The 15897-nt window shown below is 42.9% G+C and overlaps 1 long non-coding RNA gene across 1 annotated transcript in view; it reads left to right on the forward strand.

Moving 5' to 3' along the window:
• LOC132344113 (uncharacterized) overlaps positions 1-15246 on the forward strand; it is a 28697-nt gene extending 13451 nt beyond the window's left edge. Inside the window, exons 2-4 of the long non-coding RNA XR_009493222.1 lie at positions 5334-5384; positions 10784-10931; positions 12516-15246. This is a non-coding gene — a long non-coding RNA (uncharacterized lncRNA). The remainder of the gene's footprint in view (positions 1-5333; positions 5385-10783; positions 10932-12515) is intronic.
• The last annotated feature ends 651 nt before the right edge of the window (positions 15247-15897 follow it).

Genomic DNA, 15897 nt, shown 5'->3' on the forward strand with positions numbered 1-15897 from the left:
AAAATGGTCTGGAATGGGTGAATTTAACTCAGATGACCATTATATCTACTACTGTGGGCAAGAGTCCCTTAGAAGAAATGGAGTCAACAAGAGTCTGAAATGCAGTACTTGGATGAAATCTCAAAACAGAATGATCTCTGTTCATTTCCAAGGCAAACCACTCAATATCACAGTATCCAAGTCTATAATCCATGATTATACAGTGGAAGTGAGAAATAAATTCACGAGATTAGATCTGATAGAGTGCCTGAAGAAATATGGACAGAGGTTCATGACAGCATACAGGAGGCAGGGATCAAGACCATCCCCAAGAAAAGGAAATGCAAAAAGGCAAAATGGTTGTCTGACAGGGCCTTACAAATAGCTAGAAAAGAAGAGAAGCAAAAGGCAAAGGAGAAAAGAAAGATATACCCATTTGAATGCAGAGTTCCAAAGAATAACAAGGACAGGTAAGAAAACCTTCCTCAGTGATCAATGCAAAGAAATAGAGGAAAGCAATAGAATGGGAAAGACTAGAGATCTCTTCAAGAAAATTAGAGACACAAAGGGAACATTTCATGCAAAGACGGGCACAATAAAGGACAGAAATGGTATGGACCTAACAGAAGTAGAAGGTATTAAGAAGAGGTGGCAAGAATACACAGAAGAACTGTACAAAAAAGATCTTCACAACCCAGATAGCCATGATGGTGTGATCACGCACCTAGAACCAGACATCCTAGAATGCAAAGTCAAGTGGGCCTTAGGAAGCATCACTATGAACAAACTTAGTGGAGGTCATGGAATTCCAGTTGAGCTATTTCAAATCCTGAAAGATGATGCTGTGAAAGTGCTGCACTCCATATGCCAACAAATTTGGAAAACTCAGCTGTGGCCACAGAACTGGAAAATGTCAGTTTTCATTCCAATCCCAAAGAAAGGCAGTGCCAATAAAGCTCAAAGTATCGCACAATTGCACTCATCTCACACGCTGGTAAAGTAATGTTCAAAATTCTCCAAGCCAAGCTTCAGCAGTACATGAACCATGAATTTCCAGATGTTCAAGCTGGATTTAGAAAAGGCAGAGGAACCAGAGATCAAATTGCCAACATCTACTGGATCATCAAAAAGCACGAGAATTCCAGAAAAACATCTACTTCTGCTTTATCGACTAGGCCAAGGCCTTTGACTGTGTGGATCACAACAAACTGTGGAAAATTCTTCAAGAGATGGGAATAGCAGACCACCTGACCTGCCTCTTGAGAAATCTGTATGCAGGACAAGAAGAAACAGAACTGGATGTGGAACAACTGATTGATTCCAAATCGGGAAAGGAGTACGTCAAGGCTGTATATTGTCACCCTGCTTATTTAACTTATATGCAGAGTACCATCATGAGAAACGCTGAGCTGGATGAAGCACAAGCTGGAATCAAGATTGCCAGGAGGAATATCAATAACCTCAGATATGCAGATGACATCACCCTATGGCAGAAAGCAAAGAACTAAAGAGTCTCTTGATAAAAGTGAAAGAGGAGAGTGAAGAGTAGGCTTGAAACTCAACTTAGTTGGCTTAAACTTAGAAAACTAAGATCATGGCATCTGGTCCCATTACTTCATGGCAAATAGATGGGGAAACAATGGAAACAATGAGAGACTTTATCATTTTGGGCTCCAAAATCACCACAGATGGTGACTGCAGCTATGAAATTAAAGACACTTGCTCCTTGGAAGAAGTTATAACCAACCTAGACAGCATATTAAAAAGCAGACGCATTACCAACAAAGGTCCATGTGGTCAAAGCTATGGCTTTTCCAGTAGTCTTGTATGGATGTGAGAGTTGGACTATAAAGAAAGCTGAGTGCCAAAGAATTGATGCTTTTGAACTGTGGTGTTGGAGAAGACTCTTGGGAGTCCCTTGGATTGAAAGGAGATCCAACCAGTCCATCCTAAAGAAATCAGTCCTGAATATTCATTGGAAGGACTGATGCTGAAGCTGAAACTCCAATGCAAAGAACTGACTCACTGGAAAAGACCCTGATTCTGGGAAAGATTGAAGGCAGGAGGAGAAGGGGACGACAGAGGATGAGATGGGTGGATGGCATCACTGACTCAATGGACATAAGTTTGAGTAAACTCTGGGAATTGGTGATGGACAGGGAGTCCTGGTGTGCTGCAGTCCATGGGGTTGCCAAGACTCAGACACGACTAAGCAACTGAACTATACTGAACTCTTTATGAGACCAGCATCACCTTGATACCCATCCACTCCTCAATATATCCAGTCCATCTTCTAGATAGTCCCCAAAGGGATTTTGTAAAACAGCTAGATAGACAGGTTCCTTGTCCAGTGACTTGAATCTGGTCCTATAAAATCTTTGTACTTTCTTTTAGTACCATCCCCTGATTCCAGGGGGCTTGGGAGATTGGAGTTTGACTCCATCACCAACAGCCAGTGATTTAACCAGTCAGCCCATTTGCTGAAGCCTTCTTAAAGCCCCAGAAGGATGGGGTTTGGAGAACTTCCAGATTGGTGAATTTGTGGAGATTTGGAGTGGAGCGTGGGATGCCCTCTCTCCACACCCTGCCCATGCACCTCTTCCATCCTCACAACTAAGACAGAGAGATGAATTCAAATCTGACCATCCTTATGATCACGTACCCTCTCCTGGGTGGTAAAAGACCCTCAGAGAATCTGATCAAAGCCGTGGACCTCACTCATGGTCAACTTGCACATGCTCACCTGCATCTCCAGTCATGGAGCCTGTGTGCACTGGCCACACAGGAAGAAGATGCAGCGGGGGCATCTGGTCATCTGGCTCTGACTTCACAGCCTTTGTGTGCCCAGTCCTCTGTCTTTTAACCTTCTGGGCTGTGCTGGCTTGGGGAAAGACTTGGCCAATGTGCTCTTCAAGATCAAGAAGATAAAACACAGGAGATGTACTATGTTTCCTGAAGTACTCTGCCAAGAAAAGATGAGGTCCTATGTTACCAGAGAGGGGTGAGAGAAGTGGGAGAGGTTGGTCAGAGGGTAAAAGTTACAGTCTGTAGGCTGAGTGAGTCTAGAGACAGCACAGAACTGGATAAGCGCAGTTAAGGCTCTACATCTTGTAGGGGAAACTCCCCAGGAGAGCACAGACCACACCAAAAAGTGACAGATATCTGAGCAGATGGACAGGTTAGTGTGCCTGTAGTGATCACTCCACTATGTACACAGACACTAAAGTGGCACGTGGTACATCTGAAAGCCATGCAACTTATATTAAAGAAAAAATGTTGAGGTCTGTGATGTGAGTGGCCAGCAGATGACCTGTATGCTGTGACTTCAACAATGGCAGAAATGACGCTCCTGCCAGGGTCAAGCCCAACCTGCCAAGGGACAGGTGGCTCTTGCTTCCTCACTCTTGCTCTGTCTTCCTCCCTGAAGATCAGGTATATGTTAGGTGCACCACAGTCTTCAGCGCTAAGACTTGCAGAGGCTCCCTGCTAAATGGCTGAGGGGCAGTGACGCAGCAAGGCCAGGAACCCCGTGGCTGTCCTGGGACAGCCTGTGTCTGAGAAGCCAGGACTCACCAGGGAACAGGAAGGGACCCTGAGCAGATCTTCCTGGTTCTTGCCCAGCCTCATCCTTTACTGCCTGCCAAGAGGGCCCAGAATGGCACTCAACCTCCAGGAGCCTTTTCTTTGTATCGAAGGTGACAGGAACAATTAATCCCAAGAATATGGAAGGGGACAAGGCAGACGCACAGCAAGAAGGGGATGATGGATAAAGCCACTTCTCTCATCCGCTGCATGAAGGTGTAACTGAGAATGTGAGCTCCCTGCCCTGGCAGCCCTGTGGGGCACAGAGGAAAGGGAGACTTCTGTGGGGGGTGATGTAAGGCCTGGCACCGAGCAGGCTCCAGGGAAATGTCCATTGCCTGCACCCAGAGTTGACCAAATCTCAGACACTAACAGCAGAGTCACATTTAAACCAAAGATAGCATGTTCAGAGGACACTCTTGTGGGTCCTAGGGAAGAAGGAGCAGTGCCTAATGGAGAGAGGATGTGGGCAGAGCTGGGATGGGGACCCCTGTGTGTGCACATGGTGGCCTCAGTGTGGACATAGCAGCAGGTGGTGGGGGTATCTCAGCCCTCTGCTCTCCTGTCCATCAGGATGAAAAGCAGGAACATGATGACTTTCCCAGCTGGTATGCATGGATGCACGGTCACAGAAGCAGCCTCACACCTGTTAACCCAGCCCCAGAGGACAGTCCCAGCAGGTCTTCCAGAGCCAGGAGGAGGCTTTACCTGAGTGCACACTCAGGCCAGAGATATCTTAGTCTGGGCTGCCCTAGACACACTTGGAAATAAGGATCCTGGCACAAGGAATTTATTTGGGAAGTGAAGACAAGGCAAGAGTGTAGGGAAGTGAGAAGAGGAAGAGAAGGCGAGTAATTATGGTTGTTATCAAGCTCCCCACCTCTGGGGAGGCCCCACTGCATGATCCCCCCACTGTAGGACGCCCCCACGGAGCAATAGGAATCAGTCCACCAGGGAGCCTGGGAGCCAGCGCAGAGGCAATCGTGGCCCTGCCTGAGTCTGCTCCTGGAGATGCTGAGCCTCACACTGCAGCCTGACCCAAGGAGGTTAAACAGTTTGCAGCAGCAGCACAAGTCTCCAGGCAGACAGATGCTCACATTTGGAAGTGTAAGGAGGCCAGGCCAAGGGGCTCTAGCAGCCAGGGTTCCCTGGACTGAGATACACCCTCCTGCTGTTCTTATAAGACCATGTATAGCTGAGCCATCATGTGGACTTCAGAAGGTCAAGGGTACCTGTAATTATTCTGTAACCCTTGTCTCACTTCTATGATGGATCATACAGACTGAATCACTCGACATGTGTATAACCCCCTGCCTTCCATGCCTTCTGTCTCTAGAAAATCTGAAACCTACGTTTCCCAGACACCTGTGCAGATAGGGTTCTTTAGGTGACCTCAGCTTCTCTGGACAGATGCCTGCCCGAGACCTCAAATGTAGAAGCGAGCAACACAGGGTGGTGGAGGGATGGAGCTCCTGGCTGGCAGGGAACAGAAGGGTCTGGTTCTCCAACAGCAGCAGCCCCAGTGTCTGGGGCTGAGTATGACATGACAACAGTATCCACTGGAGTTAGGTGATTATCTCAGCTGTGCTGTCCTGGGCTGTGGGGCCTCCTCTCTCAGTTCCCTGGTAGTCCTGGAATCTCAGCCTTAACGCTTATAAATAAGCCCCTTTTTTGCTCAAATCATAAAAAGTAGATTCTGTTGACTGTAACTAATAACTGTGATAGACACAAATTCAGATTCCAAAATCACCTCTATTGTTTTCCTTGTGCAGAAGAAATACAGAAAATTTAAGAAAAACCATCTGTAATCCCATCAGCTGGAGGTAATCGCTATTAATATTTTTGTGTGTTTTCCATTGTTTCTATAGTCAAAATGATACAACTGGTATTTTTCTTTGCCATTTTTGCTGACTTAATGAGGATCATAAATATGTGACTCTGTCCACGCAGCTTCAGCTCCCTAGACCAAATCAGGTTCTATTCACTTATTTAAACCACCATATTGATGTCCAAGGCTTCCCTGGTGGGTCAGCAATAAAGAATCCACATGCCAATGCATGAGATGTGAGTTTGAGCCCTGGGTCAGGAGGATCCCTTAGGGAAGGAAATGGCAACCCATTTCAGTATTCTTGCCTGGGAAACCTCATGGACAAGAGCCTGGCAAGCTATAGTCCATGGGGTCACAAAGAGTTGGACATGACTTAGTGACTAAACAACAGCATTGATGTACAACTGACACAGAAAAAGCTGCACGTGTTTGATGTATACACTCTGATGACTCTGAAGATGATTCTACAACTGTGAAACCATCACCAGTCTATGCCATAAATACATCCATTATGCCCAAGTTCCCTCCCCTTCTTTATTTGTGGTAAGAATACTTAACAGGAGACCTATCCTCCTAGCCAAGTTCCAAGTATATAATATGGCTTTGTTAACTACAGGCACGGTGCCACGTGAATTTCTAGAACTTACTCACCTTGAACACCTGACACTCTATACCCTTTGCCCATCAGCTCTCTATCCCCTCCTTCCCAGCCCCTGGCAACCACCCTTCTACTCTCTCCTAAGTGCCTGACTACTCCTCGTGTAAGTGATACTACATAGTATTTGTCCTGTGTCTGGTTTACTTCACTTGGCATAATGTCCTCCGGGTTCATCCATGTTATTGAAAACTGCAGGATTTCCTTCTTTTTTTAAAGTCTGAATTATATCCCATTGGTGTACATACCACAGTTTCTTTAGCCAGTCTTCAGGCAATGCACATTCAGGTTGCTTCCAGGTTTTGGCTATTTGAACAATGCTGCAGTGAACAGGGAATGCAGGTACCACTTTGATTTCAATTCCTTTGTGTATATACTTGGAAGTGGGATTGCTGGAGCATATGGTAGCTCTTATTTCTAATTTTGGGTCTGGCCTTGGTATCAGAGTAATGCTGGCATCATAAAGTGAGTTTGGAAGTGTTCTTTCTTCCACTTTTGGAAGAGTTCAAGAAGAATTGGTATTAATTCTACTTAAAAGTTTGGTAGAATTGCCTGTGAAGACCTGGCCCTGAGCTTTTCTTTGCTGAGAGGTGTTTGGTTCCTGATTTAATCTTCTTATTTATTATTGGTCTGTTCAAGCTTTCAATTGCATGTTTATAGGATTTATCCATTTCTTCTCGGTTATTGAAATATAATTGTTCATAATAATTTCTAATGATTTTTAAAATTTATGTGGCATTTTGTAAGGTCTTCTTTATCATTTATGATTTTATTTGAGTCTTCTTTATTCCTTAAACTTGTTAAGGGTTTGTCAATTTTATCTTTTCAAAAACCACCTTTTAATCTATTTTTTTCTATTGTTTTCTGTTTCCCAATTCTATTTATTATGGTGTCACCTTTTTTCCTCTCACTTGCAGCCTGATTTGTTCTTTTTCTAAGTCTGTGAGGTATAAATTTAGATTGTTTGAGATTTTTCTTTTGTGATGTGGGTATTTATTGGTATCACTTGGTACTTTCCATTTGTCTCAAAATATTTTCTAATTTAAGTTTCTCTTTGATCCAATGTTATTATGCAAGAGAATGTTGTCTAATTTCCATGTAATTATGCATTTCCCCATTTTCCTCTGTTACAGATTTCTAATTTCATTCCACCGTGGTTAGAAAAGACATTTGGGATGATTTCAATCTCCTTAAATTTGTTAAAGCCTGTTTTGTGATATATAATATGATTTATCCAGGAGAATCCATGTTACCTTGAGAAGAATGTACATTCTGCTGTTGCTGGATGTTTGATAAATATCTGTTTGGTCCACTGCTTCATAGGGATGCTCAACTCTGCTGTTTCCTTATTGATTTTTGTCTGAATGTTCCATCCATTTTTTTAATTTATTTTTTTACTTTACAATATTGTATTGGTTTTGTCATACATTGACATGAACCTGCTATGGGGGTACATGTGTTCCCTTTCCAGAACCCCCCTCCTACCTCCCTCCCCTTCCCATCCTTCTGGGTCATCCCGGTGCACCAGCCCCAAGCACCCTGTATCATTTACTTCTCCCTTGAGATTTGAAGATATTTGCTTTATATATTTAGGAGCTTGGATGTTGGACACATATTTTTATTTACTTATTTTTATAACCTTTTAGAAAACTGAAGTTCAGTTACTTACAATGTTGTGTTAGAGTCAGGTTCACAGCAAAGTGATATGTGTGTGTGTGATTTTTCAGATTCTTTTCCATTATTGGTTATTATAAGATATTCAATATAGTTCCCTGTGCTATTCAGTAGGTCCATGTTGTCTACCTACTGTATAAACAGTACCGTGTATATGTTAATCCCAAATTTCTTGTCTGTATTAAATGTTTTAATGTAACTTTGTATTTTTAGTTGTTACAAAGTGTTGGCTATATTCTGAGTATTGTACAGCACATCCCTGAGCCAATATCGCAGCCAGTATTTTGCTCCCCCCACTCGCCTCCCTCTACAGTGCCCCTCCCCCACCCTGGTAATCACTAGTTGGTTCTCTGTATTTGTTAGTCTGCTTCTTTTTTTGTTGTATTCACTAGTTTGTTGTATGTTTTAAGGTTCCACATATAAGTGATTTCATACAGTATTTGTCTTTCTCTGTCTGACTTATTTCATTTACCATAATAAGTTCATTCATGATACATTCTTTTGATAGTTGAGTAGTATTCCATTATATATTTACCACACTGTCTTTATACATTCAAATGTTGATGGATACTTAGGTTGCTTCCATGTCTTGACAATTTTAAATAATGCTGCTGTGAATATTGGAGTGCATGTATCTTTTTGAAGTTGTGTTTTTGCTTTTTTCAGACATCTGCACAGGAGCAGAATGGGTGATAGATAATTGTGCTATCCTCTTGTCAAATAAACCCTTTTGTCTCATGGAGCTATTTTTTATTCAGAGTCTATTTTGTCTTATATAAGTAGCCACCCCTGTGTTCTTTTGGTTAACATTTTTATGCAATGTCTTTTTCTATCCCTTTACTTTCACTCTTTGAGTGTTTTTAAAGCGTAGCCTCTTGTACACAGCATAAGTTTAGGTTATCGTTTTATCCATTCACTCAATGTCATTTGATTAGTGACTTTAATCCTTTTAAATTTAAAGTAACTATTGATTATTATAGTTATAGTTATTCTCAATACTTTCATCTTTCAACTTTTTAAATAGGGCTAAAGGTGATTTGTGCACCACCATGACAGTATTTCATTGTTCCTTATTTGCCTATATATTTACCGGTAAAATTTATACTTGGCTATGTTTCTGTGTGGTTGTTTAGTGTCCTTAGTTTTTAATTTGACAAACTCCCTTTAGCAATTCTTCTAAGGCAGGTCTAGTGATAACAAACTTACTCAATATTTGTCTAGGAAAGTCTTTCTGTCCTTCAGTTTTAAAGGGCAGTTTTGCCATGCGTAGTATTCCTGGTTGGTGAATTCTGTCTTTCAGTATTTTGAAAAGATCATCTTACTTCTCCAGGATTTCAAGGTTTCTGCTAAAAATTCTGCTAATAATCTTAATGGAGTTTCATTTTATGTGATATCATTTTTCTTTTGCTGTTTTCAAAATTCTCCAACTTTTGACAATTTAATTTTAATGTGTCTTAGGGTATACCTTTTTTAGGGTCAACCTCTTTGAAGTCTTTTGGGCTTTATGAATCTACATGTCCTTTTCCTTCCCTAGATTGGGGAAAAAATATTAGCTGTTATTTCTTTAAATAAGCTTTCTTTCCCTTTCTATATTCCTAGAACTCCATTATGTTTTATTGTTTTTCTTGACTGTGTCCTATGAGACCTGTAAGCCTTATTCACTCTTTCTTATTCTTATTTACTTTTGCACCTCTGAGACTGTGTGTGTGTGTGTTTACGCTCAGTCAGTCAGTCATGTCTGACTCTACCACTCTGTGGACTGTAGCCCTCTAGTATCCTCTGTCCATAGAGCTTTCCAGGTAAGAATACTGGAGTGAGTTGCCATTTCCTACTCCAGAGGATCTTCCTGACCAAGCGATCCAGCATGCATCTCCTGCATTGGCAGGCAGATACTTTACCACTGAGCCACCAAGGAAGCCCCACTCCTCTGAGTAGAGCATTTCAAGTGACCTGATTTCAAGTTCATTGATTCTTTCTTCTGACTGATGAAGTCTGCTGTTGAAGCTCTCTATTGAATTTTTCAGTGCAGTCATTATATGCTTTGCTCCAGAATTTACGCTTTGACTCTTTCAGGGGCTTTCTTGAGAAACCCTAAAAAAAACTTATCATGATCATGTATTGTTTTTTCTGGTATTGTCTAGTTGTCTGTCTGCATTCTCTTATGGCTTAATGAGCATCTTTAAGATGGTTATTTTCCCTTCCTTGTCCAGCAATTCATAGATTCCCATTTCTTTGGGGTCAGTTACTGGATTTGTTTGTTCCTTTAGTGATGACATGTTTCCCTAATTTTTTGTCCTCAGTTTATCTTGTGTTGATGTCTGTACACTTAAAGAAGTAGTCAACCCTTATAGTCCATATGCACTGGCTTGGGAATGGAAACACCTTCACCCAGCTAGAGATCCTGGGAATCTATCAAACTTTTGTGTAGATGTGCCCATTGTACTCCTCTCATTCCTCCTTCAGAGGCTAGACTTAAGACTGTCTTCCTTTGCCTGATCCCATAGAGAAGTGTAAGGAGCTGAGAGCTGCCTATTCTTTTTCTCTAGGGTGTGCCCTGCTGGGCCAGGGCATGGAGTGCAAGCACCAATTTATCCCTCCATGTTGAAAGGCATGTCTTAGAATTGTGTGCCATTTCCCTTTCCCACAGAGCTATGCTGAACGCCAGGACTCACCCACCCTTTTTCCATAGGGCAGTACACTGAGTTGCCAGAATAATGAACTCAATCCCACTCTGTCCTTCCCTCCTGAAGGAGCAGTCTCCAACTTGTGCACCTTCCCCCAGTCCTGCAGAGTCAAGCTAGTTGCTGAGGTCTTCAGTGGTTGCTAAGGTTCATGTTCCATCTGTGGGAGTGTGTTGGGCACCATCTTTAGGGAATTGTGGCTTTGGGGGTATATGTTGGTGGTTATGAACCTCCACCCTTGTCTTCATTCTTTGCTGCTTCCAGACAATCCAGCCATGCTGATTACTTCAGTGTTCTGGGTGCAGCAAAATAAGCAGAGCTTTTACACATTGCCCCAAAAGGATGGAGAGTCAGACTGTCACCTGTTCTCTCTTTTTTCTTCAGGGAGACATCATGGGCTGGGGCCCCAGATCTCTCTTGGGTCTGAGTTTCGTCAGCCTAGAGCAGCGGTGATGCAAGCAAAGTGACACTGCTCTTTCTCCCCTTTCAGCATGGCTGAACCCCTCAACTGGCCTCCAGAGTTCTCACACAGGTATTTTTGTCTGTAGGTGGTTTTCACATTAGTGTTTCTATGAGGCAGTGCTGGCTAGAACTTCCTATTCTGTCATTTTATGGATAACACTCTGTCTCCTGATGCACTCTTGTAACACTTTGCCCTCAGAACTAAACCCGACTTCACTCACACCCCAGGAGGCTGAGTGGCCTGGCCCCACTCACTTCTCCACCCTCCTCAACTTAGAGCTTCCACTGGCCTATCCTGCTCCAGCCACATATCTTGCATCACTTTCCCTTCACAGCCAAGCTCCTTAACCCCAGAGTCTTGTGAATTCCTGTTTCTTTTGCCTAGAATATCTTTTCCTAGTTGTTCATTTTGCTGGTTCCTTCTCAACTTTTGGATTTCATTTTCAATTCTAGCTTTCCATTCCTGGCTTTTCCTGTTACCTATGTAAGTAACCTGCTACAACCCACTCATGTTTCCCTACCACATTACACTGTCTTCATTTTGTGCACATCACAATCAAAACTGTCCTGTTTGTCCACTTGCTTATTGCCTGTCTAGCCTTGTAGAATGTCAGCTTCAAGAGGGCAGACACTGTGTCTGTCTTGTTTATCACTGTATTCCCTGCCCAGTCTCTGTAGATTTCTTTTAAAACAATACTTCAAACAATAACAGAACAGTTAATGTATAAGATGCCATACCTAACTTCATTCTTCCCTGTTTGTAGACAGGCAATATCTTCTGATTATACATAATACTGCAATGAACATCTCTGCGCATACCATGCTTTATCCCAGCCTCTATTGATTTTGTTCTCTAATGTCTCAGAAGTAGAAATATTGGCTCCATGATGAAGCATGAGTATGTTTAAGGCTCCTCCATAAACAAGCCCACATTGCACTGCAGGAAGTCTGAGTGAAGACCTGACATAAGTCCCACCATACATGAATGTGAGGGCTATGAGAAAACACATTCATCTTTAGATGAGCAATGCACATGAGTCATCTGAGGATCTGATTAAAAGTCAGATTCTGAATCAGGAAATCTGGAGTGGGGCCCATGATGCTGCATTTCCATCTAACAAGATCCACAAAGGATTCCCTCAGGGGTTCTCATCCATCCTGCTCTTTCCTGTCAATGTCTGGGCTCTAGACTGACACAGCCCCTGGGCACCTGTGCCTCTGCCTAAAACTCATCTTCCCAGGTCAACAGCCTTGGTAGGACAGCCTGAGATTGTTTTCATTCTGTCTTCTTGAGGTCCTGTCTCCATTTGGCTCTCAACTCCAGGCTCCATGACCCTTGATGTATGTGGTACTTAGGGTTCTGATTGGGTTTTGCATTACATGTGGGAAGAACTTATCCCTTTAGATTCTAGGATGCTCCACTACCCTGGGTGGAGTAGTGGACATCTGCGACTACTTTTCCTGCCTGTCTTCTGTCTCCTCATCATCTCCTCCAGTAGTACCTCTTTTTCCTGTGCAGACCCCACCACCACACCACCATCTTTCCCTAGTCCATGTGGTTTGAAAAAAGTTTACACTCTATAACACAAGAATCAAAAGCTGAGCATATGACCTAGACCAGGAAATGAACAGATGTCATCTTCTTTGTTTTCAGTAATCTGCTCAAGGGTGGACATGTGACCTGGTTCCAGGAAATCTGTGCCAAGACTTGGAGCTATTGTGAATGGAGAAGTTTTCTCCCCTCTAGGGGGCTGCCACAGCCACTATATCAGCTAACTGACCAGAAAGTGAGGCCAACATGGAAACCAGAGATAATGTAACTCCTAATGTCATCACTTGAGGCCCAAGGTTAAGCTGAACATGAAGCTGACTTGATTTTGATGGGGGTGGGCCATAGTTGACTTAGGACCAAAGCCATCAAAGCAGGGCACCAGCTTGGACACTGAGGCTTGCGTGTGTCAGCATGTTCAGCACTAACTCAGGAGGGTGCAGAAAGAGAAACCTTAAGAGCATGCCTGTCGCACCCACATGTGCCCGTGAGCACATGGGCATACATGGTCCAGCCCAGAATAGTAAGGAACATGGTGGAGATGGGTGAGTGCGTGGGTGGGGCGGTCCAGCCAACATAAAAAAGGGCTGCTCCTGTCAAATGGGAGGTTTTCCCTCATTACTGGCATCTTTGCCTGATATGCAATGAGCTCTGAAGCAAAAATAAGAGACACATTGGACAGGTAATAAGTAGCTTAATGTGACTGTGAGTCAAAACTGTATTTAAATAAGGTGCAGTGTTTAAACAACCTCACATCTTTCATCTCTTCCTGGAAAGCAAATCCTCAGCGCTGTCATGGTCCTTTTCTTATAAGTGTACAAGGTCTTAACGCACCATCACATGGCACATGGTAATCCAGAGAGGTGACCTGGTCAAGGTCACACAGTCTACTAGGGAAGAGCAGACATGCAGGCAAAGATGTTCTTACTACAATCCTGGGTTTACTTCATCACCAGAGGCGGGTTTTCTGGGAAGTTATGAAGGCTGAAACCATTTGCTCAGACTCTTCTTAGATCCCACACATTATTCTGGATTCTTTTCCTTAAAAATGCACCATCCCAAACTATGTAAGTTTTATGCTTTAGGTCCCACAAGGTGTCACTCAGCCTCAACCCCCTACTGACCCAAAGCTGTTTCCCCCTTCCTTCCCCATCACCCTCAATCACCCCAAACTCAAGGGGGTTGTCACAAACTTGAAACAGGCTCTGAAAGGCCTCCACTTCTAGTTTACCACTGCTTGTCCCCACATGAAGTTTGTACCCTATTTTTGATAATTTAGACACTTGTTATCCAAACAACATCTACAGAAACCCATTCTGCAAGATGCTTACATGCCTCTTTAAAAATCTTCTGCTTCATCATAAAAATAAAACCAAATCATCCTGCTTCTCCCTGGGCCAGTGCTCAGGGATTCCACCCGGCAGAAGGGGAAAAGCCTGTGAGAAGCTCCCTAGCCATCCATCTGGTGACCCATAAGAATAACCTCCACCTTCTGGTCAGGCAGGGCCAGTTAGTTGAGTGGACTGTGTTTTGTAGGTAAAATAATTCTATGTCATCACATGTGTTTCTGTCTATTAGTACCTGATGCTTCACAGGAAGCATCTGCAAAGCTCAGCTCAGTGCCTGGTCCTGGGTAGGTGTTGAGAAAGTTCAGCAGGGAGCTGCCTGCCCAGGGCTGGATGAGCTCCAGGCTCCCAGACAGACAAGGCACAAGTGGAGGCAAGTGTCCCAGGTCAGGGGGCCAGTGAGAGAGGCTTCTGGGAGGACACCTGAGGGCAACCACCTCCTGGAGGAGAGCACAAAACATGTCTTCACTCCTCCAAGCCTGGGGAGGGATGCAGGCCCAACCCCATGTTAGCTCACATGCAAGATGCTTTTTATAGAGGCCATATCTGTGGATTGGACAAATACATGTTCAAGTCACATTTTGCACACAAAAAAGTAAAAAAATTTAAAAATTTTTTGTTGATATCTTTCTCCTGTTCCCCAGCTGAGTCCCCCAGGAACAGCAGAGATCCTCTGGCTTGCTGACCACTGGCGGGCAGGGCTGGGTCTGGGGCACTGGCAGCAGGGCCCTGCACGTCTCAGGTCTTCTGGCTGCAGGGCAGAGAGGGGGATCCCTGGTCATAGGAGTTCTTTATGTTTTCTATTAATAGTTATTGACTTTTTTAGATATATAATTCAGCAGATACCTTATTTGATTCCACAGGGTTTGTTTTTTTTTTTTTCACTCTATTGTGTGCTTTGATGCTCAGAAGTTTTGCTTTTGATAGAGTCCATGCTACCTATTTTTACTTCCGTTGCTTGTGCTTATGTTTTCATATCCACGAAGTCCTCACCAAATGCAATGTCATTAAGATTTCCTGCTATGTTTTTTTCTAGGACTTTAACAGTGCTGTGTCTCACATGTAAATCTTTAATGGATCAAACATTTTGACTTATTTTTGCCTATGGTGTATATCTTTAACATAGAATACTATGCAAAATGAAAACTGGCTACAGCCACTTTGAAAAATAGGTATAATTCTAACAAGTGTAATGAAAGAAGACAGACTTAAGGAGGGCATAGTGTATAATTCCACTTAAATCGATCTCAAAAAGATGAAGATTAATTCGGTAGTTAGAAAGCCAGCCTCCTTTGGGGAGGAGAGGACTGTAACCTGAGGGATGCTCCCGGTTGCCCATCTCCCATCTCTTCCAAGCTCTGAAGACCCACCCACGGAACAGAGGTGCTACCAGGGACCTTTTCCCAACTGGACTCCAGACGTGCTGCGACATGGGACTTTCCAGCACTGTTTGAGTCTGGATGTTGGTCAGAACCCAGTTTGGTGATGTATCCTCTGCTTTTTCTCTTTTTCTTTTCTTTTAATATTAGTATATAAAAAGTAAGCTAAATAATTCTCTAATAAATGTTGGTATTATTTATTTAATTACAACAAGTGGCTTATTTTATTAACAAATACTTTGAATCTGAGACAAAAGTGAAAACTTTTGGCAAAATGGTTGGTCATCAGCTGATTTTTCAGAGCTCTGCAGGCCAGAAGGGAATGGCATAATATATTTAAAGCAATGAAAAGGAAAAACCTATGACCAAGATTACTCTACCCAGCAAGAATCTCATTCAGGTTTGACAGAGAAATCAAAATCTTTACAGAAAACAAAAGCTAAGAGAATTCAGCCCCACCAAACAAGTTTTACCACAAATGCTAAGGGAACTTCTCTAGACAGGAAACACAAGAGAAGAAAAAGCCCCGCAAAACCACACAAAACAAGAAGATGGTAATAGGAACACACATATTGATAACTACTTTGAATATAAATGGATTAAATGCTCCAATAAAAGAATAAACCTACTTAAGGAGACAATAGACTTATACTCCAAAAACTGTAAGACGCTGTTGAAAGAAATAAAAAATGACACAAACAGATGAAAAGATTTACCATGTCCTTGGGTTGGAAGAATCAATAATGTCAAAATGACTGTATT

The sequence above is a fragment of the Bos taurus genome, chromosome 28 (genome assembly GCF_002263795.3).
Source record: "Bos taurus isolate L1 Dominette 01449 registration number 42190680 breed Hereford chromosome 28, ARS-UCD2.0, whole genome shotgun sequence".
In the NCBI taxonomy this organism is placed as follows: domain Eukaryota; kingdom Metazoa; phylum Chordata; class Mammalia; order Artiodactyla; family Bovidae; genus Bos; species Bos taurus.